Below are 20,942 nucleotides of genomic sequence, written 5' to 3'. Positions count from 1 at the left end.
AAAGCAAAAGCGGCAGGGTTTGGAAGAGACCGGTGTCACTTCTCCAGTCTTTTCGCTTTGGCATAGCAGCCACAAGTGCCTTCTAAAATGCTGTTTTGGCAGCGGTGGGATTCGAACCCACGCCTCCGAAGAGACTGGAGCCTTAATCCAGCGCCTTAGACCGCTCGGCCACGCTACCTTATGAGAACGCATTCCGTGGGCCATTTTCGGCAACTTTTTCTTTAAACGTCTCTTTTTTCAAAGAACACTTAAGGTGTCTGGCCCTCTTTAAAAATCGCTGCTCATAATCAGGCTCTGAAGCCTGCGAGTTTGGTCAAGGAAAGCAAAAGCGGCAGGGTTTGGAAGAGACTGTGAGCAAGCAGTGTCACTTCTCCAGCCTTTTTGCTTTGGCATAGCAGCCACAAGTGCCTTCTAAAATGCTGTCTTGGCAGCGGTGGGATTCGAACCCACGCCTCCGAAGAGACTGGAGCCTAAATCCAGCGCCTTAGACCCCTCGGCCACGCTACCCTTTCGTGAGCTGTCTCTTGCCCATATTTTTATTCATAAATAATGAAAACTTTGGGTGGAGAGCTTCATCGTCAGGCTCTGAAGCCCATCGAGTTCGGCCAAGGAAAGCAAAAGCGGCAGGGTTTGGAAGAGACCGGTGTCACTTCTCCAGTCTTTTCGCTTTGGCATAGCAGCCACAAGTGCCTTCTAAAATGCTGTCTTGGCAGCGGTGGGATTCGAACCCACGCCTCCGAAGAGACTGGAGCCTTAATCCAGCGCCTTAGACCGCTCGGCCACGCTACCTTATGAGAAAGCATTCCGTGGGCCATTTTCGGCAACTTTTTCTTTAAACGTCTCTTTTTTCAAAGAACACTTAAGGTGTCTGGCCCTCTTTAAAAATCGCTGCTCATAATCAGGCCATAATCAGGCCTGCGAGTTTGGTCAAGGAAAGCAAAAGCGGCAGGGTTTGGAAGAGACTGTGAGCAAGCAGTGTCACTTCTCCAGCCTTTTTGCTTTGGCATAGCAGCCACAAGTGCCTTCTAAAATGCTGTCTTGGCAGCGGTGGGATTCGAACCCACGCCTCCGAAGAGACTGGAGCCTAAATCCAGCGCCTTAGACCCCTCGGCCACGCTACCCTTTCGTGAGCTGTCTCTTGCCCATATTTTTATTCATAAATAATGAAAACTTTGGGTGGAGAGCTTCATCGTCAGGCTCTGAAGCCCATCGAGTTCGGCCAAGGAAAGCAAAAGCGGCAGGGTTTGGAAGAGACCGGTGTCACTTCTCCAGTCTTTTCGCTTTGGCATAGCAGCCACAAGTGCCTTCTAAAATGCTGTTTTGGCAGCGGTGGGATTCGAACCCACGCCTCCGAAGAGACTGGAGCCTTAATCCAGCGCCTTAGACCGCTCGGCCACGCTACCTTATGAGAACGCATTCCGTGGGCCATTTTCGGCAACTTTTTCTTTAAACGTCTCTTTTTTCAAAGAACACTTAAGGTGTCTGGCCCTCTTTAAAAATCGCTGCTCATAATCAGGCTCTGAAGCCTGCGAGTTTGGTCAAGGAAAGCAAAAGCGGCAGGGTTTGGAAGAGACTGTGAGCAAGCAGTGTCACTTCTCCAGCCTTTTTGCTTTGGCATAGCAGCCACAAGTGCCTTCTAAAATGCTGTCTTGGCAGCGGTGGGATTCGAACCCACGCCTCCGAAGAGACTGGAGCCTAAATCCAGCGCCTTAGACCCCTCGGCCACGCTACCCTTTCGTGAGCTGTCTCTTGCCCATATTTTTATTCATAAATAATGAAAACTTTGGGTGGAGAGCTTCATCGTCAGGCTCTGAAGCCCATCGAGTTCGGCCAAGGAAAGCAAAAGCGGCAGGGTTTGGAAGAGACCGGTGTCACTTCTCCAGTCTTTTCGCTTTGGCATAGCAGCCACAAGTGCCTTCTAAAATGCTGTTTTGGCAGCGGTGGGATTCGAACCCACGCCTCCGAAGAGACTGGAGCCTTAATCCAGCGCCTTAGACCGCTCGGCCACGCTACCTTATGAGAACGCATTCCGTGGGCCATTTTCGGCAACTTTTTCTTTAAACGTCTCTTTTTTCAAAGAACACTTAAGGTGTCTGGCCCTCTTTAAAAATCGCTGCTCATAATCAGGCTCTGAAGCCTGCGAGTTTGGTCAAGGAAAGCAAAAGCGGCAGGGTTTGGAAGAGACTGTGAGCAAGCAGTGTCACTTCTCCAGCCTTTTTGCTTTGGCATAGCAGCCACAAGTGCCTTCTAAAATGCTGTCTTGGCAGCGGTGGGATTCGAACCCACGCCTCCGAAGAGACTGGAGCCTAAATCCAGCGCCTTAGACCCCTCGGCCACGCTACCCTTTCGTGAGCTGTCTCTTGCCCATATTTTTATTCATAAATAATGAAAACTTTGGGTGGAGAGCTTCATCGTCAGGCTCTGAAGCCCATCGAGTTCGGCCAAGGAAAGCAAAAGCGGCAGGGTTTGGAAGAGACCGGTGTCACTTCTCAAGTCTTTTCGCTTTGGCATAGCAGCCACAAGTGCCTTCTAAAATGCTGTCTTGGCAGCGGTGGGATTCGAACCCACGCCTCCGAAGAGACTGGAGCCTTAATCCAGCGCCTTAGACCGCTCGGCCACGCTACCTTATGAGAAACCATTCCGTGGGCCATTTTCGGCAACTTTTTCTTTAAACGTCTCTTTTTTCAAAGAACACTTAAGGTGTCTGGCCCTCTTTAAAAATCGCTGCTCATAATCAGGCCATAATCAGGCCTGCGAGTTTGGTCAAGGAAAGCAAAAGCGGCAGGGTTTGGAAGAGACTGTGAGCAAGCAGTGTCACTTCTCCAGCCTTTTTGCTTTGGCATAGCAGCCACAAGTGCCTTCTAAAATGCTGTCTTGGCAGCGGTGGGATTCGAACCCACGCCTCCGAAGAGACTGGAGCCTAAATCCAGCGCCTTAGACCCCTCGGCCACGCTACCCTTTCGTGAGCTGTCTCTTGCCCATATTTTTATTCATAAATAATGAAAACTTTGGGTGGAGAGCTTCATCGTCAGGCTCTGAAGCCCATCGAGTTCGGCCAAGGAAAGCAAAAGCGGCAGGGTTTGGAAGAGACCGGTGTCACTTCTCCAGTCTTTTCGCTTTGGCATAGCAGCCACAAGTGCCTTCTAAAATGCTGTTTTGGCAGCGGTGGGATTCGAACCCACGCCTCCGAAGAGACTGGAGCCTTAATCCAGCGCCTTAGACCGCTCGGCCACGCTACCTTATGAGAACGCATTCCGTGGGCCATTTTCGGCAACTTTTTCTTTAAACGTCTCTTTTTTCAAAGAACACTTAAGGTGTCTGGCCCTCTTTAAAAATCGCTGCTCATAATCAGGCTCTGAAGCCTGCGAGTTTGGTCAAGGAAAGCAAAAGCGGCAGGGTTTGGAAGAGACTGTGAGCAAGCAGTGTCACTTCTCCAGCCTTTTTGCTTTGGCATAGCAGCCACAAGTGCCTTCTAAAATGCTGTCTTGGCAGCGGTGGGATTCGAACCCACGCCTCCGAAGAGACTGGAGCCTAAATCCAGCGCCTTAGACCCCTCGGCCACGCTACCCTTTCGTGAGCTGTCTCTTGCCCATATTTTTATTCATAAATAATGAAAACTTTGGGTGGAGAGCTTCATCGTCAGGCTCTGAAGCCCATCGAGTTCGGCCAAGGAAAGCAAAAGCGGCAGGGTTTGGAAGAGACCGGTGTCACTTCTCAAGTCTTTTCGCTTTGGCATAGCAGCCACAAGTGCCTTCTAAAATGCTGTCTTGGCAGCGGTGGGATTCGAACCCACGCCTCCGAAGAGACTGGAGCCTTAATCCAGCGCCTTAGACCGCTCGGCCACGCTACCTTATGAGAAAGCATTCCGTGGGCCATTTTCGGCAACTTTTTCTTTAAACGTCTCTTTTTTCAAAGAACACTTAAGGTGTCTGGCCCTCTTTAAAAATCGCTGCTCATAATCAGGCCATAATCAGGCCTGCGAGTTTGGTCAAGGAAAGCAAAAGCGGCAGGGTTTGGAAGAGACTGTGAGCAAGCAGTGTCACTTCTCCAGCCTTTTTGCTTTGGCATAGCAGCCACAAGTGCCTTCTAAAATGCTGTCTTGGCAGCGGTGGGATTCGAACCCACGCCTCCGAAGAGACTGGAGCCTAAATCCAGCGCCTTAGACCCCTCGGCCACGCTACCCTTTCGTGAGCTGTCTCTTGCCCATATTTTTATTCATAAATAATGAAAACTTTGGGTGGAGAGCTTCATCGTCAGGCTCTGAAGCCCATCGAGTTCGGCCAAGGAAAGCAAAAGCGGCAGGGTTTGGAAGAGACCGGTGTCACTTCTCCAGTCTTTTCGCTTTGGCATAGCAGCCACAAGTGCCTTCTAAAATGCTGTTTTGGCAGCGGTGGGATTCGAACCCACGCCTCCGAAGAGACTGGAGCCTTAATCCAGCGCCTTAGACCGCTCGGCCACGCTACCTTATGAGAACGCATTCCGTGGGCCATTTTCGGCAACTTTTTCTTTAAACGTCTCTTTTTTCAAAGAACACTTAAGGTGTCTGGCCCTCTTTAAAAATCGCTGCTCATAATCAGGCTCTGAAGCCTGCGAGTTTGGTCAAGGAAAGCAAAAGCGGCAGGGTTTGGAAGAGACTGTGAGCAAGCAGTGTCACTTCTCCAGCCTTTTTGCTTTGGCATAGCAGCCACAAGTGCCTTCTAAAATGCTGTCTTGGCAGCGGTGGGATTCGAACCCACGCCTCCGAAGAGACTGGAGCCTAAATCCAGCGCCTTAGACCCCTCGGCCACGCTACCCTTTCGTGAGCTGTCTCTTGCCCATATTTTTATTCATAAATAATGAAAACTTTGGGTGGAGAGCTTCATCGTCAGGCTCTGAAGCCCATCGAGTTCGGCCAAGGAAAGCAAAAGCGGCAGGGTTTGGAAGAGACCGGTGTCACTTCTCCAGTCTTTTCGCTTTGGCATAGCAGCCACAAGTGCCTTCTAAAATGCTGTCTTGGCAGCGGTGGGATTCGAACCCACGCCTCCGAAGAGACTGGAGCCTTAATCCAGCGCCTTAGACCGCTCGGCCACGCTACCTTATGAGAAAGCATTCCGTGGGCCATTTTCGGCAACTTTTTCTTTAAACGTCTCTTTTTTCAAAGAACACTTAAGGTGTCTGGCCCTCTTTAAAAATCGCTGCTCATAATCAGGCCATAATCAGGCCTGCGAGTTTGGTCAAGGAAAGCAAAAGCGGCAGGGTTTGGAAGAGACTGTGAGCAAGCAGTGTCACTTCTCCAGCCTTTTTGCTTTGGCATAGCAGCCACAAGTGCCTTCTAAAATGCTGTCTTGGCAGCGGTGGGATTCGAACCCACGCCTCCGAAGAGACTGGAGCCTAAATCCAGCGCCTTAGACCCCTCGGCCACGCTACCCTTTCGTGAGCTGTCTCTTGCCCATATTTTTATTCATAAATAATGAAAACTTTGGGTGGAGAGCTTCATCGTCAGGCTCTGAAGCCCATCGAGTTCGGCCAAGGAAAGCAAAAGCGGCAGGGTTTGGAAGAGACCGGTGTCACTTCTCCAGTCTTTTCGCTTTGGCATAGCAGCCACAAGTGCCTTCTAAAATGCTGTTTTGGCAGCGGTGGGATTCGAACCCACGCCTCCGAAGAGACTGGAGCCTTAATCCAGCGCCTTAGACCGCTCGGCCACGCTACCTTATGAGAACGCATTCCGTGGGCCATTTTCGGCAACTTTTTCTTTAAACGTCTCTTTTTTCAAAGAACACTTAAGGTGTCTGGCCCTCTTTAAAAATCGCTGCTCATAATCAGGCTCTGAAGCCTGCGAGTTTGGTCAAGGAAAGCAAAAGCGGCAGGGTTTGGAAGAGACTGTGAGCAAGCAGTGTCACTTCTCCAGCCTTTTTGCTTTGGCATAGCAGCCACAAGTGCCTTCTAAAATGCTGTCTTGGCAGCGGTGGGATTCGAACCCACGCCTCCGAAGAGACTGGAGCCTAAATCCAGCGCCTTAGACCCCTCGGCCACGCTACCCTTTCGTGAGCTGTCTCTTGCCCATATTTTTATTCATAAATAATGAAAACTTTGGGTGGAGAGCTTCATCGTCAGGCTCTGAAGCCCATCGAGTTCGGCCAAGGAAAGCAAAAGCGGCAGGGTTTGGAAGAGACCGGTGTCACTTCTCCAGTCTTTTCGCTTTGGCATAGCAGCCACAAGTGCCTTCTAAAATGCTGTTTTGGCAGCGGTGGGATTCGAACCCACGCCTCCGAAGAGACTGGAGCCTTAATCCAGCGCCTTAGACCGCTCGGCCACGCTACCTTATGAGAACGCATTCCGTGGGCCATTTTCGGCAACTTTTTCTTTAAACGTCTCTTTTTTCAAAGAACACTTAAGGTGTCTGGCCCTCTTTAAAAATCGCTGCTCATAATCAGGCTCTGAAGCCTGCGAGTTTGGTCAAGGAAAGCAAAAGCGGCAGGGTTTGGAAGAGACTGTGAGCAAGCAGTGTCACTTCTCCAGCCTTTTTGCTTTGGCATAGCAGCCACAAGTGCCTTCTAAAATGCTGTCTTGGCAGCGGTGGGATTCGAACCCACGCCTCCGAAGAGACTGGAGCCTAAATCCAGCGCCTTAGACCCCTCGGCCACGCTACCCTTTCGTGAGCTGTCTCTTGCCCATATTTTTATTCATAAATAATGAAAACTTTGGGTGGAGAGCTTCATCGTCAGGCTCTGAAGCCCATCGAGTTCGGCCAAGGAAAGCAAAAGCGGCAGGGTTTGGAAGAGACCGGTGTCACTTCTCAAGTCTTTTCGCTTTGGCATAGCAGCCACAAGTGCCTTCTAAAATGCTGTCTTGGCAGCGGTGGGATTCGAACCCACGCCTCCGAAGAGACTGGAGCCTTAATCCAGCGCCTTAGACCGCTCGGCCACGCTACCTTATGAGAAACCATTCCGTGGGCCATTTTCGGCAACTTTTTCTTTAAACGTCTCTTTTTTCAAAGAACACTTAAGGTGTCTGGCCCTCTTTAAAAATCGCTGCTCATAATCAGGCCATAATCAGGCCTGCGAGTTTGGTCAAGGAAAGCAAAAGCGGCAGGGTTTGGAAGAGACTGTGAGCAAGCAGTGTCACTTCTCCAGCCTTTTTGCTTTGGCATAGCAGCCACAAGTGCCTTCTAAAATGCTGTCTTGGCAGCGGTGGGATTCGAACCCACGCCTCCGAAGAGACTGGAGCCTAAATCCAGCGCCTTAGACCCCTCGGCCACGCTACCCTTTCGTGAGCTGTCTCTTGCCCATATTTTTATTCATAAATAATGAAAACTTTGGGTGGAGAGCTTCATCGTCAGGCTCTGAAGCCCATCGAGTTCGGCCAAGGAAAGCAAAAGCGGCAGGGTTTGGAAGAGACCGGTGTCACTTCTCCAGTCTTTTCGCTTTGGCATAGCAGCCACAAGTGCCTTCTAAAATGCTGTTTTGGCAGCGGTGGGATTCGAACCCACGCCTCCGAAGAGACTGGAGCCTTAATCCAGCGCCTTAGACCGCTCGGCCACGCTACCTTATGAGAACGCATTCCGTGGGCCATTTTCGGCAACTTTTTCTTTAAACGTCTCTTTTTTCAAAGAACACTTAAGGTGTCTGGCCCTCTTTAAAAATCGCTGCTCATAATCAGGCTCTGAAGCCTGCGAGTTTGGTCAAGGAAAGCAAAAGCGGCAGGGTTTGGAAGAGACTGTGAGCAAGCAGTGTCACTTCTCCAGCCTTTTTGCTTTGGCATAGCAGCCACAAGTGCCTTCTAAAATGCTGTCTTGGCAGCGGTGGGATTCGAACCCACGCCTCCGAAGAGACTGGAGCCTAAATCCAGCGCCTTAGACCCCTCGGCCACGCTACCCTTTCGTGAGCTGTCTCTTGCCCATATTTTTATTCATAAATAATGAAAACTTTGGGTGGAGAGCTTCATCGTCAGGCTCTGAAGCCCATCGAGTTCGGCCAAGGAAAGCAAAAGCGGCAGGGTTTGGAAGAGACCGGTGTCACTTCTCAAGTCTTTTCGCTTTGGCATAGCAGCCACAAGTGCCTTCTAAAATGCTGTCTTGGCAGCGGTGGGATTCGAACCCACGCCTCCGAAGAGACTGGAGCCTTAATCCAGCGCCTTAGACCGCTCGGCCACGCTACCTTATGAGAAAGCATTCCGTGGGCCATTTTCGGCAACTTTTTCTTTAAACGTCTCTTTTTTCAAAGAACACTTAAGGTGTCTGGCCCTCTTTAAAAATCGCTGCTCATAATCAGGCCATAATCAGGCCTGCGAGTTTGGTCAAGGAAAGCAAAAGCGGCAGGGTTTGGAAGAGACTGTGAGCAAGCAGTGTCACTTCTCCAGCCTTTTTGCTTTGGCATAGCAGCCACAAGTGCCTTCTAAAATGCTGTCTTGGCAGCGGTGGGATTCGAACCCACGCCTCCGAAGAGACTGGAGCCTAAATCCAGCGCCTTAGACCCCTCGGCCACGCTACCCTTTCGTGAGCTGTCTCTTGCCCATATTTTTATTCATAAATAATGAAAACTTTGGGTGGAGAGCTTCATCGTCAGGCTCTGAAGCCCATCGAGTTCGGCCAAGGAAAGCAAAAGCGGCAGGGTTTGGAAGAGACCGGTGTCACTTCTCCAGTCTTTTCGCTTTGGCATAGCAGCCACAAGTGCCTTCTAAAATGCTGTTTTGGCAGCGGTGGGATTCGAACCCACGCCTCCGAAGAGACTGGAGCCTTAATCCAGCGCCTTAGACCGCTCGGCCACGCTACCTTATGAGAACGCATTCCGTGGGCCATTTTCGGCAACTTTTTCTTTAAACGTCTCTTTTTTCAAAGAACACTTAAGGTGTCTGGCCCTCTTTAAAAATCGCTGCTCATAATCAGGCTCTGAAGCCTGCGAGTTTGGTCAAGGAAAGCAAAAGCGGCAGGGTTTGGAAGAGACTGTGAGCAAGCAGTGTCACTTCTCCAGCCTTTTTGCTTTGGCATAGCAGCCACAAGTGCCTTCTAAAATGCTGTCTTGGCAGCGGTGGGATTCGAACCCACGCCTCCGAAGAGACTGGAGCCTAAATCCAGCGCCTTAGACCCCTCGGCCACGCTACCCTTTCGTGAGCTGTCTCTTGCCCATATTTTTATTCATAAATAATGAAAACTTTGGGTGGAGAGCTTCATCGTCAGGCTCTGAAGCCCATCGAGTTCGGCCAAGGAAAGCAAAAGCGGCAGGGTTTGGAAGAGACCGGTGTCACTTCTCCAGTCTTTTCGCTTTGGCATAGCAGCCACAAGTGCCTTCTAAAATGCTGTTTTGGCAGCGGTGGGATTCGAACCCACGCCTCCGAAGAGACTGGAGCCTTAATCCAGCGCCTTAGACCGCTCGGCCACGCTACCTTATGAGAACGCATTCCGTGGGCCATTTTCGGCAACTTTTTCTTTAAACGTCTCTTTTTTCAAAGAACACTTAAGGTGTCTGGCCCTCTTTAAAAATCGCTGCTCATAATCAGGCTCTGAAGCCTGCGAGTTTGGTCAAGGAAAGCAAAAGCGGCAGGGTTTGGAAGAGACTGTGAGCAAGCAGTGTCACTTCTCCAGCCTTTTTGCTTTGGCATAGCAGCCACAAGTGCCTTCTAAAATGCTGTCTTGGCAGCGGTGGGATTCGAACCCACGCCTCCGAAGAGACTGGAGCCTAAATCCAGCGCCTTAGACCCCTCGGCCACGCTACCCTTTCGTGAGCTGTCTCTTGCCCATATTTTTATTCATAAATAATGAAAACTTTGGGTGGAGAGCTTCATCGTCAGGCTCTGAAGCCCATCGAGTTCGGCCAAGGAAAGCAAAAGCGGCAGGGTTTGGAAGAGACCGGTGTCACTTCTCAAGTCTTTTCGCTTTGGCATAGCAGCCACAAGTGCCTTCTAAAATGCTGTCTTGGCAGCGGTGGGATTCGAACCCACGCCTCCGAAGAGACTGGAGCCTTAATCCAGCGCCTTAGACCGCTCGGCCACGCTACCTTATGAGAAACCATTCCGTGGGCCATTTTCGGCAACTTTTTCTTTAAACGTCTCTTTTTTCAAAGAACACTTAAGGTGTCTGGCCCTCTTTAAAAATCGCTGCTCATAATCAGGCTCTGAAGCCTGCGAGTTTGGTCAAGGAAAGCAAAAGCGGCAGGGTTTGGAAGAGACTGTGAGCAAGCAGTGTCACTTCTCCAGTCTTTTCGCTTTGGCATAGCAGCCACAAGTGCCTTCTAAAATGCTGTCTTGGCAGCGGTGGGATTCGAACCCACGCCTCCGAAGAGACTGGAGCCTTAATCCAGCGCCTTAGACCGCTCGGCCACGCTACCTTATGAGAAAGCATTCCGTGGGCCATTTTCGGCAACTTTTTCTTTAAACGTCTCTTTTTTCAAAGAACACTTAAGGTGTCTGGCCCTCTTTAAAAATCGCTGCTCATAATCAGGCCATAATCAGGCCTGCGAGTTTGGTCAAGGAAAGCAAAAGCGGCAGGGTTTGGAAGTAGGGTTGCAACGGTATGAGATTTTCACGGTATGATAATCGTCTCAGAAAATATCACGGTTTCACGGTATACGGTATTAAAACTATCATTATTATAATCAGCATCAGCTACAATGGCCCTTAAATGAATAAAAACAGATATTGTTTTTGGTTGAACATGGTTTATTGTAACAAAGGTTTTTTCAATAGAGTCTTTATGAAATGTATATTTATTTCCTCAGAAATTCTGGGTTGTCTGAAATAACTGATCTGGATTCTGTGATTGAATACAAAATGTATTTTTGAGAATGCAATCAAATAAAATGTAACAACTTTAGTTTGTCTACACAAGAGAAGTTTAATAAATTAAAACATGGACAAAAAAACTATACACAATAGTAATATATTTTAATCATAGGCGAAACCATTTTTTTTTTCCCAGGTTGTAGGGGAGAGCGGGGCACAACCTAACGCTTTTTGCTTTTGGCTCAATTAATTAAAAAATAATTAGGTTAGATTAATACTTTTTTTTACACAAGCAACATGCACATCTCTGCTACAAATGAACACTTAAAGTTTTTTTCTAGGACCTGCCATTTTCGTACAGTTGGACTGAAAGTGACAGAAGTGCAAATGTTACAACTTACCCCATATGCGGGTAACACTTGTGTGTAACACACATAATTCAGTACTATTTTATTTGTATAGTTTGATATTGTTTGTGCATCTGTATAGACAGATATCCATACATATCCCTCATCCAATCATCCTTCTATTATGGATCAATATCATGGATAGAGACATAGAAAAGGGCTGCATAGTTTTGCAATAAATAATAATAAATAAAATTATAAATATTGTAATTGCAATTAAATTAGATTTGTGTGTGGCAGCTGCATGATGTACAATTATTATTATTATTAATAATAACAGTAATGATAATACAAATTAGCTTAAAATAAAAATTTAAAGGGTTTATTGCATTAATAACAGGCCATATTTTTAATAAATAAACAAGTTATCATTCATAGAACACTAAATTTTAAACATTTTAAATCCCAACATTGTTTGTGAACGTCTAACAAAGTTAAATGTATACTCAAACCTGAAAAGTTGTGTGGCTCCGTTTTCATTTGATTATCATTGTACACTTGGAGGCTTAGTTGTACCACTCTTAGAATTAACCCCGCTGTGTATTACATATTTTAAACCTAGCTAACAGTCGCTAGGAATTGCTGACATGTTTCAAAACGGTGCTATGTTTGAGCCAACAAGACGGTAAGGCAATATAAAGTTAGATTTGGAAACGTAGCCTATACACCCAACTCAGAAACCGAAAAAAACCTATGATGAAAAAAATTACTTTCATGGTGTCAAAACACTCTTTGTCCAGTATCTTCACGAAATATAATCAAAACTTTCCGCAAATTCGCGGGAGACCGTCTTCTGGCAGCAAGAGAAAAATAGCGGAAAGACAGCCTGCTTGATCCTGACGAACTGTGTAAACGGTCCGTGTTACATTTAACCCCGCGTTAACTGAACACCTATGAGTTTCAGTCAGTGTATTTGATGATTATTCTTTAAAAAAATAATTATAAAGTGCACATTAAGTGTTCTCTGTCTAGATATGTTCATGTGTTCACGTCTTCGTAGTGGCTGAGACAGCTTTAAAAACCATGAGCGTCATGCGTACTTGAGTGTGTACTAGATCTACTAGACGAAACGGCGCTGCTCATTCAGAGACGCTGAAGGGGCTTGCACACCAGTCTTTTTGCGTTGTATATTCACAGACACGCACATCGCGATTTGATTTAGGCTACTGCATAGCTATATTTTTTTTTATTTATCCATCTATCTTTTTAAATCGCACATTTTACGTGGCATCTGTTTTGTAACGCAAAAAGACGCATGTGTGCGTCTTTTTGACAGACCGGGATTCCCTCAGCATGACAGAAATAATATGGCCTTAAGTTATAAAAGTTATGAATAACCTTTATCTTCACGGAGGGATGGTGTTCCTAAATATGGGAGAACATGTTCGACGTGTTTACTCCTTTTGCAGCCACTCTTCGTCCACATATCTTGCAAACTGGATATCCATCTTCAAGGACAACATCACGATCGTTTTTCGGATATAAGTTACAAAATATTCCCATACTGCAGATTTTATTTATTTCTTTTGGCGGGAGATAGAGATTCGCAGCCTCTGTCTCGGACATTTTCAGCGCTGTACGGATATGGAGTAAGCAGTCAAGCTGAAAGAAGTTGCATGCGGCAGTGAAGGTGAATTCTTTTTTTTTTTTTTACCGCGGATAAGCAAATGTGCACGATATGATAATCGTACATGTCAATATCGCGATAAACCGTCATACCGGTATACCGTTACAACCCTATTTGGAAGAGACTGTGAGCAAGCAGTGTCACTTCTCCAGCCTTTTTGCTTTGGCATAGCAGCCACAAGTGCCTTCTAAAATGCTGTCTTGGCAGCGGTGGGATTCGAACCCACGCCTCCGAAGAGACTGGAGCCTAAATCCAGCGCCTTAGACCCCTCGGCCACGCTACCCTTTCGTGAGCTGTCTCTTGCCCATATTTTTATTCATAAATAATGAAATCTTTGGGTGGAGAGCTTCATCGTCAGGCTCTGAAGCCCATCGAGTTCGGCCAAGGAAAGCAAAAGCGGCAGGGTTTGGAAGAGACCGGTGTCACTTCTCCAGTCTTTTCGCTTTGGCATAGCAGCCACAAGTGCCTTCTAAAATGCTGTTTTGGCAGCGGTGGGATTCGAACCCACGCCTCCGAAGAGACTGGAGCCTTAATCCAGCGCCTTAGACCGCTCGGCCACGCTACCTTATGAGAACGCATTCCGTGGGCCATTTTCGGCAACTTTTTCTTTAAACGTCTCTTTTTTCAAAGAACACTTAAGGTGTCTGGCCCTCTTTAAAAATCGCTGCTCATAATCAGGCTCTGAAGCCTGCGAGTTTGGTCAAGGAAAGCAAAAGCGGCAGGGTTTGGAAGAGACTGTGAGCAAGCAGTGTCACTTCTCCAGCCTTTTTGCTTTGGCATAGCAGCCACAAGTGCCTTCTAAAATGCTGTCTTGGCAGCGGTGGGATTCGAACCCACGCCTCCGAAGAGACTGGAGCCTAAATCCAGCGCCTTAGACCCCTCGGCCACGCTACCCTTTCGTGAGCTGTCTCTTGCCCATATTTTTATTCATAAATAATGAAAACTTTGGGTGGAGAGCTTCATCGTCAGGCTCTGAAGCCCATCGAGTTCGGCCAAGGAAAGCAAAAGCGGCAGGGTTTGGAAGAGACCGGTGTCACTTCTCCAGTCTTTTCGCTTTGGCATAGCAGCCACAAGTGCCTTCTAAAATGCTGTTTTGGCAGCGGTGGGATTCGAACCCACGCCTCCGAAGAGACTGGAGCCTTAATCCAGCGCCTTAGACCGCTCGGCCACGCTACCTTATGAGAACGCATTCCGTGGGCCATTTTCGGCAACTTTTTCTTTAAACGTCTCTTTTTTCAAAGAACACTTAAGGTGTCTGGCCCTCTTTAAAAATCGCTGCTCATAATCAGGCTCTGAAGCCTGCGAGTTTGGTCAAGGAAAGCAAAAGCGGCAGGGTTTGGAAGAGACTGTGAGCAAGCAGTGTCACTTCTCCAGCCTTTTTGCTTTGGCATAGCAGCCACAAGTGCCTTCTAAAATGCTGTCTTGGCAGCGGTGGGATTCGAACCCACGCCTCCGAAGAGACTGGAGCCTAAATCCAGCGCCTTAGACCCCTCGGCCACGCTACCCTTTCGTGAGCTGTCTCTTGCCCATATTTTTATTCATAAATAATGAAAACTTTGGGTGGAGAGCTTCATCGTCAGGCTCTGAAGCCCATCGAGTTCGGCCAAGGAAAGCAAAAGCGGCAGGGTTTGGAAGAGACCGGTGTCACTTCTCCAGTCTTTTCGCTTTGGCATAGCAGCCACAAGTGCCTTCTAAAATGCTGTTTTGGCAGCGGTGGGATTCGAACCCACGCCTCCGAAGAGACTGGAGCCTTAATCCAGCGCCTTAGACCGCTCGGCCACGCTACCTTATGAGAACGCATTCCGTGGGCCATTTTCGGCAACTTTTTCTTTAAACGTCTCTTTTTTCAAAGAACACTTAAGGTGTCTGGCCCTCTTTAAAAATCGCTGCTCATAATCAGGCTCTGAAGCCTGCGAGTTTGGTCAAGGAAAGCAAAAGCGGCAGGGTTTGGAAGAGACTGTGAGCAAGCAGTGTCACTTCTCCAGCCTTTTTGCTTTGGCATAGCAGCCACAAGTGCCTTCTAAAATGCTGTCTTGGCAGCGGTGGGATTCGAACCCACGCCTCCGAAGAGACTGGAGCCTAAATCCAGCGCCTTAGACCCCTCGGCCACGCTACCCTTTCGTGAGCTGTCTCTTGCCCATATTTTTATTCATAAATAATGAAAACTTTGGGTGGAGAGCTTCATCGTCAGGCTCTGAAGCCCATCGAGTTCGGCCAAGGAAAGCAAAAGCGGCAGGGTTTGGAAGAGACCGGTGTCACTTCTCAAGTCTTTTCGCTTTGGCATAGCAGCCACAAGTGCCTTCTAAAATGCTGTCTTGGCAGCGGTGGGATTCGAACCCACGCCTCCGAAGAGACTGGAGCCTTAATCCAGCGCCTTAGACCGCTCGGCCACGCTACCTTATGAGAAACCATTCCGTGGGCCATTTTCGGCAACTTTTTCTTTAAACGTCTCTTTTTTCAAAGAACACTTAAGGTGTCTGGCCCTCTTTAAAAATCGCTGCTCATAATCAGGCTCTGAAGCCTGCGAGTTTGCTCAAGGAAAGCAAAAGCGGCAGGGTTTGGAAGAGACTGTGAGCAAGCAGTGTCACTTCTCCAGTCTTTTCGCTTTGGCATAGCAGCCACAAGTGCCTTCTAAAATGCTGTCTTGGCAGCGGTGGGATTCGAACCCACGCCTCCGAAGAGACTGGAGCCTTAATCCAGCGCCTTAGACCGCTCGGCCACGCTACCTTATGAGAAAGCATTCCGTGGGCCATTTTCGGCAACTTTTTCTTTAAACGTCTCTTTTTTCAAAGAACACTTAAGGTGTCTGGCCCTCTTTAAAAATCGCTGCTCATAATCAGGCCATAATCAGGCCTGCGAGTTTGGTCAAGGAAAGCAAAAGCGGCAGGGTTTGGAAGAGACTGTGAGCAAGCAGTGTCACTTCTCCAGCCTTTTTGCTTTGGCATAGCAGCCACAAGTGCCTTCTAAAATGCTGTCTTGGCAGCGGTGGGATTCGAACCCACGCCTCCGAAGAGACTGGAGCCTAAATCCAGCGCCTTAGACCCCTCGGCCACGCTACCCTTTCGTGAGCTGTCTCTTGCCCATATTTTTATTCATAAATAATGAAAACTTTGGGTGGAGAGCTTCATCGTCAGGCTCTGAAGCCCATCGAGTTCGGCCAAGGAAAGCAAAAGCGGCAGGGTTTGGAAGAGACCGGTGTCACTTCTCCAGTCTTTTCGCTTTGGCATAGCAGCCACAAGTGCCTTCTAAAATGCTGTTTTGGCAGCGGTGGGATTCGAACCCACGCCTCCGAAGAGACTGGAGCCTTAATCCAGCGCCTTAGACCGCTCGGCCACGCTACCTTATGAGAACGCATTCCGTGGGCCATTTTCGGCAACTTTTTCTTTAAACGTCTCTTTTTTCAAAGAACACTTAAGGTGTCTGGCCCTCTTTAAAAATCGCTGCTCATAATCAGGCTCTGAAGCCTGCGAGTTTGGTCAAGGAAAGCAAAAGCGGCAGGGTTTGGAAGAGACTGTGAGCAAGCAGTGTCACTTCTCCAGCCTTTTTGCTTTGGCATAGCAGCCACAAGTGCCTTCTAAAATGCTGTCTTGGCAGCGGTGGGATTCGAACCCACGCCTCCGAAGAGACTGGAGCCTAAATCCAGCGCCTTAGACCCCTCGGCCACGCTACCCTTTCGTGAGCTGTCTCTTGCCCATATTTTTATTCATAAATAATGAAAACTTTGGGTGGAGAGCTTCATCGTCAGGCTCTGAAGCCCATCGAGTTCGGCCAAGGAAAGCAAAAGCGGCAGGGTTTGGAAGAGACCGGTGTCACTTCTCAAGTCTTTTCGCTTTGGCATAGCAGCCACAAGTGCCTTCTAAAATGCTGTCTTGGCAGCGGTGGGATTCGAACCCACGCCTCCGAAGAGACTGGAGCCTTAATCCAGCGCCTTAGACCGCTCGGCCACGCTACCTTATGAGAAACCATTCCGTGGGCCATTTTCGGCAACTTTTTCTTTAAACGTCTCTTTTTTCAAAGAACACTTAAGGTGTCTGGCCCTCTTTAAAAATCGCTGCTCATAATCAGGCCATAATCAGGCCTGCGAGTTTGGTCAAGGAAAGCAAAAGCGGCAGGGTTTGGAAGAGACTGTGAGCAAGCAGTGTCACTTCTCCAGTCTTTTCGCTTTGGCATAGCAGCCACAAGTGCCTTCTAAAATGCTGTTTTGGCAGCGGTGGGATTCGAACCCACGCCTCCGAAGAGACTGGAGCCTTAATCCAGCGCCTTAGACCGCTCGGCCACGCTACCTTATGAGAACGCATTCCGTGGGCCATTTTCGGCAACTTTTTCTTTAAACGTCTCTTTTTTCAAAGAACACTTAAGGTGTCTGGCCCTCTTTAAAAATCGCTGCTCATAATCAGGCTCTGAAGCCTGCGAGTTTGGTCAAGGAAAGCAAAAGCGGCAGGGTTTGGAAGAGACTGTGAGCAAGCAGTGTCACTTCTCCAGCCTTTTTGCTTTGGCATAGCAGCCACAAGTGCCTTCTAAAATGCTGTCTTGGCAGCGGTGGGATTCGAACCCACGCCTCCGAAGAGACTGGAGCCTAAATCCAGCGCCTTAGACCCCTCGGCCACGCTACCCTTTCGTGAGCTGTCTCTTGCCCATATTTTTATTCATAAATAATGAAAACTTTGGGTGGAGAGCTTCATCGTCAGGCTCTGAAGCCCATCGAGTTCGGCCAAGGAAAGCAAAAGCGGCAGGGTTTGGAAGAGACCGGTGTCACTTCTCCAGTCTTTTCGCTTTGGCATAGCAGCCACAAGTGCCTTCTAAAATGCTGTTTTGGCAGCGGTGGGATTCGAACCCACGCCTCCGAAGAGACTGGAGTCTTAATCCAGCGCCTTAGACCGCTCGGCCACGCTACCTTATGAGAACGCATTCCGTGGGCCATTTTCGGCAACTTTTTCTTTAAACGTCTCTTTTTTCAAAGAACACTTAAGGTGTCTGGCCCTCTTTAAAAATCGCTGCTCATAATCAGGCTCTGAAGCCTGCGAGTTTGGTCAAGGAAAGCAAAAGCGGCAGGGTTTGGAAGAGACTGTGAGCAAGCAGTGTCACTTCTCCAGCCTTTTTGCTTTGGCATAGCAGCCACAAGTGCCTTCTAAAATGCTGTCTTGGCAGCGGTGGGATTCGAACCCACGCCTCCGAAGAGACTGGAGCCTAAATCCAGCGCCTTAGACCCCTCGGCCACGCTACCCTTTCGTGAGCTGTCTCTTGCCCATATTTTTATTCATAAATAATGAAAACTTTGGGTGGAGAGCTTCATCGTCAGGCTCTGAAGCCCATCGAGTTCGGCCAAGGAAAGCAAAAGCGGCAGGGTTTGGAAGAGACCGGTGTCACTTCTCAAGTCTTTTCGCTTTGGCATAGCAGCCACAAGTGCCTTCTAAAATGCTGTTTTGGCAGCGGTGGGATTCGAACCCACGCCTCCGAAGAGACTGGAGCCTTAATCCAGCGCCTTAGACCGCTCGGCCACGCTACCTTATGAGAAACCATTCCGTGGGCCATTTTCGGCAACTTTTTCTTTAAACGTCTCTTTTTTCAAAGAACACTTAAGGTGTCTGGCCCTCTTTAAAAATCGCTGCTCATAATCAGGCTCTGAAGCCTGCGAGTTTGGTCAAGGAAAGCAAAAGCGGCAGGGTTTGGAAGAGACTGTGAGCAAGCAGTGTCACTTCTCCAGTCTTTTCGCTTTGGCATAGCAGCCACAAGTGCCTTCTAAAATGCTGTCTTGGCAGCGGTGGGATTCGAACCCACGCCTCCGAAGAGACTGGAGCCTTAATCCAGCGCCTTAGACCGCTCGGCCACGCTACCTTATGAGAAAGCATTCCGTGGGCCATTTTCGGCAACTTTTTCTTTAAACGTCTCTTTTTTCAAAGAACACTTAAGGTGTCTGGCCCTCTTTAAAAATCGCTGCTCATAATCAGGCCATAATCAGGCCTGCGAGTTTGGTCAAGGAAAGCAAAAGCGGCAGGGTTTGGAAGAGACTGTGAGCAAGCAGTGTCACTTCTCCAGCCTTTTTGCTTTGGCATAGCAGCCACAAGTGCCTTCTAAAATGCTGTCTTGGCAGCGGTGGGATTCGAACCCACGCCTCCGAAGAGACTGGAGCCTAAATCCAGCGCCTTAGACCCCTCGGCCACGCTACCCTTTCGTGAGCTGTCTCTTGCCCATATTTTTATTCATAAATAATGAAAACTTTGGGTGGAGAGCTTCATCGTCAGGCTCTGAAGCCCATCGAGTTCGGCCAAGGAAAGCAAAAGCGGCAGGGTTTGGAAGAGACCGGTGTCACTTCTCCAGTCTTTTCGCTTTGGCATAGCAGCCACAAGTGCCTTCTAAAATGCTGTTTTGGCAGCGGTGGGATTCGAACCCACGCCTCCGAAGAGACTGGAGCCTTAATCCAGCGCCTTAGACCGCTCGGCCACGCTACCTTATGAGAACGCATTCCGTGGGCCATTTTCGGCAACTTTTTCTTTAAACGTCTCTTTTTTCAAAGAACACTTAAGGTGTCTGGCCCTCTTTAAAAATCGCTGCTCATAATCAGGCTCTGAAGCCTGCGAGTTTGGTCAAGGAAAGCAAAAGCGGCAGGGTTTGGAAGAGACTGTGAGCAAGCAGTGTCACTTCTCCAGCCTTTTTGCTTTGGCATAGCAGCCACAAGTGCCTTCTAAAATGCTGTCTTGGCAGCGGTGGGATTCGAACCCACGCCTCCGAAGAGACTGGAGCCTAAATACAGCGCCTTAGACCCCTCGGCCACGCTACCCTTTCGTGAGCTGTCTCTTGCCCATATTTTTATTCATAAATAATGAAAACTTTGGGTGGAGAGCTTCATCGTCAGGCTCTGAAGCCCATCGAGTTCGGCCAAGGAAAGCAAAAGCGGCAGGGTTTGGAAGAGACCGGTGTCACTTCTCAAGTCTTTTCGCTTTGGCATAGCAGCCACAAGTGCCTTCTAAAATGCTGTCTTGGCAGCGGTGGGATTCGAACCCACGCCTCCGAAGAGACTGGAGCCTTAATCCAGCGCCTTAGACCGCTCGGCCACGCTACCTTATGAGAAACCATTCCGTGGGCCATTTTCGGCAACTTTTTCTTTAAACGTCTCTTTTTTCAAAGAACACTTAAGGTGTCTGGCCCTCTTTAAAAATCGCTGCTCATAATCAGGCTCTGAAGCCTGCGAGTTTGGTCAAGGAAAGCAAAAGCGGCAGGGTTTGGAAGAGACTGTGAGCAAGCAGTGTCACTTCTCCAGTCTTTTCGCTTTGGCATAGCAGCCACAAGTGCCTTCTAAAATGCTGTCTTGGCAGCGGTGGGATTCGAACCCACGCCTCCGAAGAGACTGGAGCCTTAATCCAGCGCCTTAGACCGCTCGGCCACGCTACCTTATGAGAAAGCATTCCGTGGGCCATTTTCGGCAACTTTTTCTTTAAACGTCTCTTTTTTCAAAGAACACTTAAGGTGTCTGGCCCTCTTTAAAAATCGCTGCTCATAATCAGGCCATAATCAGGCCTGCGAGTTTGGTCAAGGAAAGCAAAAGCGGCAGGGTTTGGAAGAGACTGTGAGCAAGCAGTGTCACTTCTCCAGCCTTTTTGCTTTGGCATAGCAGCCACAAGTGCCTTCTAAAATGCTGTCTTGGCAGCGGTGGGATTCGAACCCACGCCTCCGAAGAGACTGGAGCCTAAATCCAGCGCCTTAGACCCCTCGGCCACGCTACCCTTTCGTGAGCTGTCTCTTGCCCATATTTTTATTCATAAATAATGAAAACTTTGGGTGGAGAGCTTCATCGTCAGGCTCTGAAGCCCATCGAGTTCGGCCAAGGAAAGCAAAAGCGGCAGGGTTTGGAAGAGACCGGTGTCACTTCTCCAGTCTTTTCGCTTTGGCATAGCAGCCACAAGTGCCTTCTAAAATGCTGTTTTGGCAGCGGTGGGATTCGAACCCACGCCTCCGAAGAGACTGGAGCCTTAATCCAGCGCCTTAGACCGCTCGGCCACGCTACCTTATGGGAACGCATTCCGTGGGCCATTTTCGGCAACTTTTTCTTTAAACGTCTCTTTTTTCAAAGAACACTTAAGGTGTCTGGCCCTCTTTAAAAATCGCTGCTCATAATCAGGCTCTGAAGCCTGCGAGTTTGGTCAAGGAAAGCAAAAGCGGCAGGGTTTGGAAGAGACTGTGAGCAAGCAGTGTCACTTCTCCAGCCTTTTTGCTTT

General features: G+C 48.6%; 60 non-coding genes across 60 annotated transcripts; all 60 read right to left on the bottom strand.

Annotated features, from left to right (window-relative positions):
- Positions 1 to 96: 96 nt before the first annotated feature.
- Positions 97 to 178, bottom strand: trnal-aag (transfer RNA leucine (anticodon AAG)). Its single transcript has one exon. It is a non-coding gene; the product is annotated as a tRNA-Leu (tRNA).
- Positions 179 to 425: 247 nt separating this feature from the next.
- On the bottom strand, positions 426 to 507 carry trnal-uag (transfer RNA leucine (anticodon UAG)). The gene has a single exon. It is a non-coding gene; the product is annotated as a tRNA-Leu (tRNA).
- Positions 508 to 707: 200 nt separating this feature from the next.
- Positions 708 to 789, bottom strand: trnal-aag (transfer RNA leucine (anticodon AAG)). Its single transcript has one exon. It is a non-coding gene; the product is annotated as a tRNA-Leu (tRNA).
- Positions 790 to 1,039: 250 nt separating this feature from the next.
- Positions 1,040 to 1,121, bottom strand: trnal-uag (transfer RNA leucine (anticodon UAG)). The gene has a single exon. It is a non-coding gene; the product is annotated as a tRNA-Leu (tRNA).
- Positions 1,122 to 1,321: 200 nt separating this feature from the next.
- trnal-aag (transfer RNA leucine (anticodon AAG)) lies at positions 1,322 to 1,403 on the bottom strand. The gene has a single exon. It is a non-coding gene; the product is annotated as a tRNA-Leu (tRNA).
- A 247-nt stretch (positions 1,404 to 1,650) lies between these two features.
- On the bottom strand, positions 1,651 to 1,732 carry trnal-uag (transfer RNA leucine (anticodon UAG)). Its single transcript has one exon. It is a non-coding gene; the product is annotated as a tRNA-Leu (tRNA).
- A 200-nt stretch (positions 1,733 to 1,932) lies between these two features.
- On the bottom strand, positions 1,933 to 2,014 carry trnal-aag (transfer RNA leucine (anticodon AAG)). The gene has a single exon. It is a non-coding gene; the product is annotated as a tRNA-Leu (tRNA).
- Positions 2,015 to 2,261: 247 nt separating this feature from the next.
- On the bottom strand, positions 2,262 to 2,343 carry trnal-uag (transfer RNA leucine (anticodon UAG)). Its single transcript has one exon. It is a non-coding gene; the product is annotated as a tRNA-Leu (tRNA).
- Positions 2,344 to 2,543: 200 nt separating this feature from the next.
- Positions 2,544 to 2,625, bottom strand: trnal-aag (transfer RNA leucine (anticodon AAG)). Its single transcript has one exon. It is a non-coding gene; the product is annotated as a tRNA-Leu (tRNA).
- A 250-nt stretch (positions 2,626 to 2,875) lies between these two features.
- On the bottom strand, positions 2,876 to 2,957 carry trnal-uag (transfer RNA leucine (anticodon UAG)). The gene has a single exon. It is a non-coding gene; the product is annotated as a tRNA-Leu (tRNA).
- A 200-nt stretch (positions 2,958 to 3,157) lies between these two features.
- On the bottom strand, positions 3,158 to 3,239 carry trnal-aag (transfer RNA leucine (anticodon AAG)). The gene has a single exon. It is a non-coding gene; the product is annotated as a tRNA-Leu (tRNA).
- A 247-nt stretch (positions 3,240 to 3,486) lies between these two features.
- On the bottom strand, positions 3,487 to 3,568 carry trnal-uag (transfer RNA leucine (anticodon UAG)). Its single transcript has one exon. It is a non-coding gene; the product is annotated as a tRNA-Leu (tRNA).
- Positions 3,569 to 3,768: 200 nt separating this feature from the next.
- trnal-aag (transfer RNA leucine (anticodon AAG)) lies at positions 3,769 to 3,850 on the bottom strand. Its single transcript has one exon. It is a non-coding gene; the product is annotated as a tRNA-Leu (tRNA).
- Positions 3,851 to 4,100: 250 nt separating this feature from the next.
- trnal-uag (transfer RNA leucine (anticodon UAG)) lies at positions 4,101 to 4,182 on the bottom strand. The gene has a single exon. It is a non-coding gene; the product is annotated as a tRNA-Leu (tRNA).
- Positions 4,183 to 4,382: 200 nt separating this feature from the next.
- On the bottom strand, positions 4,383 to 4,464 carry trnal-aag (transfer RNA leucine (anticodon AAG)). Its single transcript has one exon. It is a non-coding gene; the product is annotated as a tRNA-Leu (tRNA).
- A 247-nt stretch (positions 4,465 to 4,711) lies between these two features.
- Positions 4,712 to 4,793, bottom strand: trnal-uag (transfer RNA leucine (anticodon UAG)). The gene has a single exon. It is a non-coding gene; the product is annotated as a tRNA-Leu (tRNA).
- A 200-nt stretch (positions 4,794 to 4,993) lies between these two features.
- Positions 4,994 to 5,075, bottom strand: trnal-aag (transfer RNA leucine (anticodon AAG)). The gene has a single exon. It is a non-coding gene; the product is annotated as a tRNA-Leu (tRNA).
- Positions 5,076 to 5,325: 250 nt separating this feature from the next.
- On the bottom strand, positions 5,326 to 5,407 carry trnal-uag (transfer RNA leucine (anticodon UAG)). The gene has a single exon. It is a non-coding gene; the product is annotated as a tRNA-Leu (tRNA).
- A 200-nt stretch (positions 5,408 to 5,607) lies between these two features.
- On the bottom strand, positions 5,608 to 5,689 carry trnal-aag (transfer RNA leucine (anticodon AAG)). Its single transcript has one exon. It is a non-coding gene; the product is annotated as a tRNA-Leu (tRNA).
- Positions 5,690 to 5,936: 247 nt separating this feature from the next.
- trnal-uag (transfer RNA leucine (anticodon UAG)) lies at positions 5,937 to 6,018 on the bottom strand. Its single transcript has one exon. It is a non-coding gene; the product is annotated as a tRNA-Leu (tRNA).
- A 200-nt stretch (positions 6,019 to 6,218) lies between these two features.
- Positions 6,219 to 6,300, bottom strand: trnal-aag (transfer RNA leucine (anticodon AAG)). The gene has a single exon. It is a non-coding gene; the product is annotated as a tRNA-Leu (tRNA).
- A 247-nt stretch (positions 6,301 to 6,547) lies between these two features.
- On the bottom strand, positions 6,548 to 6,629 carry trnal-uag (transfer RNA leucine (anticodon UAG)). The gene has a single exon. It is a non-coding gene; the product is annotated as a tRNA-Leu (tRNA).
- Positions 6,630 to 6,829: 200 nt separating this feature from the next.
- trnal-aag (transfer RNA leucine (anticodon AAG)) lies at positions 6,830 to 6,911 on the bottom strand. The gene has a single exon. It is a non-coding gene; the product is annotated as a tRNA-Leu (tRNA).
- Positions 6,912 to 7,161: 250 nt separating this feature from the next.
- On the bottom strand, positions 7,162 to 7,243 carry trnal-uag (transfer RNA leucine (anticodon UAG)). The gene has a single exon. It is a non-coding gene; the product is annotated as a tRNA-Leu (tRNA).
- A 200-nt stretch (positions 7,244 to 7,443) lies between these two features.
- On the bottom strand, positions 7,444 to 7,525 carry trnal-aag (transfer RNA leucine (anticodon AAG)). Its single transcript has one exon. It is a non-coding gene; the product is annotated as a tRNA-Leu (tRNA).
- A 247-nt stretch (positions 7,526 to 7,772) lies between these two features.
- Positions 7,773 to 7,854, bottom strand: trnal-uag (transfer RNA leucine (anticodon UAG)). The gene has a single exon. It is a non-coding gene; the product is annotated as a tRNA-Leu (tRNA).
- Positions 7,855 to 8,054: 200 nt separating this feature from the next.
- trnal-aag (transfer RNA leucine (anticodon AAG)) lies at positions 8,055 to 8,136 on the bottom strand. Its single transcript has one exon. It is a non-coding gene; the product is annotated as a tRNA-Leu (tRNA).
- A 250-nt stretch (positions 8,137 to 8,386) lies between these two features.
- On the bottom strand, positions 8,387 to 8,468 carry trnal-uag (transfer RNA leucine (anticodon UAG)). The gene has a single exon. It is a non-coding gene; the product is annotated as a tRNA-Leu (tRNA).
- A 200-nt stretch (positions 8,469 to 8,668) lies between these two features.
- On the bottom strand, positions 8,669 to 8,750 carry trnal-aag (transfer RNA leucine (anticodon AAG)). The gene has a single exon. It is a non-coding gene; the product is annotated as a tRNA-Leu (tRNA).
- Positions 8,751 to 8,997: 247 nt separating this feature from the next.
- On the bottom strand, positions 8,998 to 9,079 carry trnal-uag (transfer RNA leucine (anticodon UAG)). Its single transcript has one exon. It is a non-coding gene; the product is annotated as a tRNA-Leu (tRNA).
- A 200-nt stretch (positions 9,080 to 9,279) lies between these two features.
- On the bottom strand, positions 9,280 to 9,361 carry trnal-aag (transfer RNA leucine (anticodon AAG)). The gene has a single exon. It is a non-coding gene; the product is annotated as a tRNA-Leu (tRNA).
- Positions 9,362 to 9,608: 247 nt separating this feature from the next.
- Positions 9,609 to 9,690, bottom strand: trnal-uag (transfer RNA leucine (anticodon UAG)). The gene has a single exon. It is a non-coding gene; the product is annotated as a tRNA-Leu (tRNA).
- Positions 9,691 to 9,890: 200 nt separating this feature from the next.
- trnal-aag (transfer RNA leucine (anticodon AAG)) lies at positions 9,891 to 9,972 on the bottom strand. The gene has a single exon. It is a non-coding gene; the product is annotated as a tRNA-Leu (tRNA).
- A 247-nt stretch (positions 9,973 to 10,219) lies between these two features.
- Positions 10,220 to 10,301, bottom strand: trnal-aag (transfer RNA leucine (anticodon AAG)). Its single transcript has one exon. It is a non-coding gene; the product is annotated as a tRNA-Leu (tRNA).
- Positions 10,302 to 12,930: 2,629 nt separating this feature from the next.
- Positions 12,931 to 13,012, bottom strand: trnal-uag (transfer RNA leucine (anticodon UAG)). The gene has a single exon. It is a non-coding gene; the product is annotated as a tRNA-Leu (tRNA).
- Positions 13,013 to 13,212: 200 nt separating this feature from the next.
- On the bottom strand, positions 13,213 to 13,294 carry trnal-aag (transfer RNA leucine (anticodon AAG)). The gene has a single exon. It is a non-coding gene; the product is annotated as a tRNA-Leu (tRNA).
- Positions 13,295 to 13,541: 247 nt separating this feature from the next.
- On the bottom strand, positions 13,542 to 13,623 carry trnal-uag (transfer RNA leucine (anticodon UAG)). Its single transcript has one exon. It is a non-coding gene; the product is annotated as a tRNA-Leu (tRNA).
- Positions 13,624 to 13,823: 200 nt separating this feature from the next.
- trnal-aag (transfer RNA leucine (anticodon AAG)) lies at positions 13,824 to 13,905 on the bottom strand. The gene has a single exon. It is a non-coding gene; the product is annotated as a tRNA-Leu (tRNA).
- Positions 13,906 to 14,152: 247 nt separating this feature from the next.
- trnal-uag (transfer RNA leucine (anticodon UAG)) lies at positions 14,153 to 14,234 on the bottom strand. Its single transcript has one exon. It is a non-coding gene; the product is annotated as a tRNA-Leu (tRNA).
- A 200-nt stretch (positions 14,235 to 14,434) lies between these two features.
- On the bottom strand, positions 14,435 to 14,516 carry trnal-aag (transfer RNA leucine (anticodon AAG)). The gene has a single exon. It is a non-coding gene; the product is annotated as a tRNA-Leu (tRNA).
- Positions 14,517 to 14,763: 247 nt separating this feature from the next.
- On the bottom strand, positions 14,764 to 14,845 carry trnal-uag (transfer RNA leucine (anticodon UAG)). The gene has a single exon. It is a non-coding gene; the product is annotated as a tRNA-Leu (tRNA).
- Positions 14,846 to 15,045: 200 nt separating this feature from the next.
- On the bottom strand, positions 15,046 to 15,127 carry trnal-aag (transfer RNA leucine (anticodon AAG)). The gene has a single exon. It is a non-coding gene; the product is annotated as a tRNA-Leu (tRNA).
- A 247-nt stretch (positions 15,128 to 15,374) lies between these two features.
- trnal-aag (transfer RNA leucine (anticodon AAG)) lies at positions 15,375 to 15,456 on the bottom strand. Its single transcript has one exon. It is a non-coding gene; the product is annotated as a tRNA-Leu (tRNA).
- A 250-nt stretch (positions 15,457 to 15,706) lies between these two features.
- Positions 15,707 to 15,788, bottom strand: trnal-uag (transfer RNA leucine (anticodon UAG)). Its single transcript has one exon. It is a non-coding gene; the product is annotated as a tRNA-Leu (tRNA).
- A 200-nt stretch (positions 15,789 to 15,988) lies between these two features.
- trnal-aag (transfer RNA leucine (anticodon AAG)) lies at positions 15,989 to 16,070 on the bottom strand. Its single transcript has one exon. It is a non-coding gene; the product is annotated as a tRNA-Leu (tRNA).
- A 247-nt stretch (positions 16,071 to 16,317) lies between these two features.
- On the bottom strand, positions 16,318 to 16,399 carry trnal-uag (transfer RNA leucine (anticodon UAG)). Its single transcript has one exon. It is a non-coding gene; the product is annotated as a tRNA-Leu (tRNA).
- A 200-nt stretch (positions 16,400 to 16,599) lies between these two features.
- Positions 16,600 to 16,681, bottom strand: trnal-aag (transfer RNA leucine (anticodon AAG)). Its single transcript has one exon. It is a non-coding gene; the product is annotated as a tRNA-Leu (tRNA).
- A 250-nt stretch (positions 16,682 to 16,931) lies between these two features.
- trnal-aag (transfer RNA leucine (anticodon AAG)) lies at positions 16,932 to 17,013 on the bottom strand. The gene has a single exon. It is a non-coding gene; the product is annotated as a tRNA-Leu (tRNA).
- A 247-nt stretch (positions 17,014 to 17,260) lies between these two features.
- Positions 17,261 to 17,342, bottom strand: trnal-uag (transfer RNA leucine (anticodon UAG)). The gene has a single exon. It is a non-coding gene; the product is annotated as a tRNA-Leu (tRNA).
- Positions 17,343 to 17,542: 200 nt separating this feature from the next.
- Positions 17,543 to 17,624, bottom strand: trnal-aag (transfer RNA leucine (anticodon AAG)). Its single transcript has one exon. It is a non-coding gene; the product is annotated as a tRNA-Leu (tRNA).
- Positions 17,625 to 17,871: 247 nt separating this feature from the next.
- On the bottom strand, positions 17,872 to 17,953 carry trnal-uag (transfer RNA leucine (anticodon UAG)). The gene has a single exon. It is a non-coding gene; the product is annotated as a tRNA-Leu (tRNA).
- Positions 17,954 to 18,153: 200 nt separating this feature from the next.
- On the bottom strand, positions 18,154 to 18,235 carry trnal-aag (transfer RNA leucine (anticodon AAG)). The gene has a single exon. It is a non-coding gene; the product is annotated as a tRNA-Leu (tRNA).
- Positions 18,236 to 18,482: 247 nt separating this feature from the next.
- On the bottom strand, positions 18,483 to 18,564 carry trnal-aag (transfer RNA leucine (anticodon AAG)). Its single transcript has one exon. It is a non-coding gene; the product is annotated as a tRNA-Leu (tRNA).
- Positions 18,565 to 18,814: 250 nt separating this feature from the next.
- Positions 18,815 to 18,896, bottom strand: trnal-uag (transfer RNA leucine (anticodon UAG)). The gene has a single exon. It is a non-coding gene; the product is annotated as a tRNA-Leu (tRNA).
- Positions 18,897 to 19,096: 200 nt separating this feature from the next.
- Positions 19,097 to 19,178, bottom strand: trnal-aag (transfer RNA leucine (anticodon AAG)). Its single transcript has one exon. It is a non-coding gene; the product is annotated as a tRNA-Leu (tRNA).
- Positions 19,179 to 19,425: 247 nt separating this feature from the next.
- trnal-uag (transfer RNA leucine (anticodon UAG)) lies at positions 19,426 to 19,507 on the bottom strand. The gene has a single exon. It is a non-coding gene; the product is annotated as a tRNA-Leu (tRNA).
- A 200-nt stretch (positions 19,508 to 19,707) lies between these two features.
- Positions 19,708 to 19,789, bottom strand: trnal-aag (transfer RNA leucine (anticodon AAG)). Its single transcript has one exon. It is a non-coding gene; the product is annotated as a tRNA-Leu (tRNA).
- A 247-nt stretch (positions 19,790 to 20,036) lies between these two features.
- On the bottom strand, positions 20,037 to 20,118 carry trnal-aag (transfer RNA leucine (anticodon AAG)). Its single transcript has one exon. It is a non-coding gene; the product is annotated as a tRNA-Leu (tRNA).
- A 250-nt stretch (positions 20,119 to 20,368) lies between these two features.
- Positions 20,369 to 20,450, bottom strand: trnal-uag (transfer RNA leucine (anticodon UAG)). The gene has a single exon. It is a non-coding gene; the product is annotated as a tRNA-Leu (tRNA).
- Positions 20,451 to 20,650: 200 nt separating this feature from the next.
- trnal-aag (transfer RNA leucine (anticodon AAG)) lies at positions 20,651 to 20,732 on the bottom strand. The gene has a single exon. It is a non-coding gene; the product is annotated as a tRNA-Leu (tRNA).
- Between the last annotated feature and the right edge of the window lie 210 nt (positions 20,733 to 20,942).

This window comes from Pimephales promelas, chromosome 17 (assembly GCF_988280905.1).
Source record: "Pimephales promelas chromosome 17, fPimPro1.hap1.1, whole genome shotgun sequence".
NCBI classification, from domain to species: Eukaryota; Metazoa; Chordata; class Actinopteri; order Cypriniformes; family Leuciscidae; genus Pimephales; species Pimephales promelas.
The sequence above is the reverse complement of the archived record's forward strand: the minus strand, read 5'-3'. Positions and strand labels throughout refer to the sequence as shown.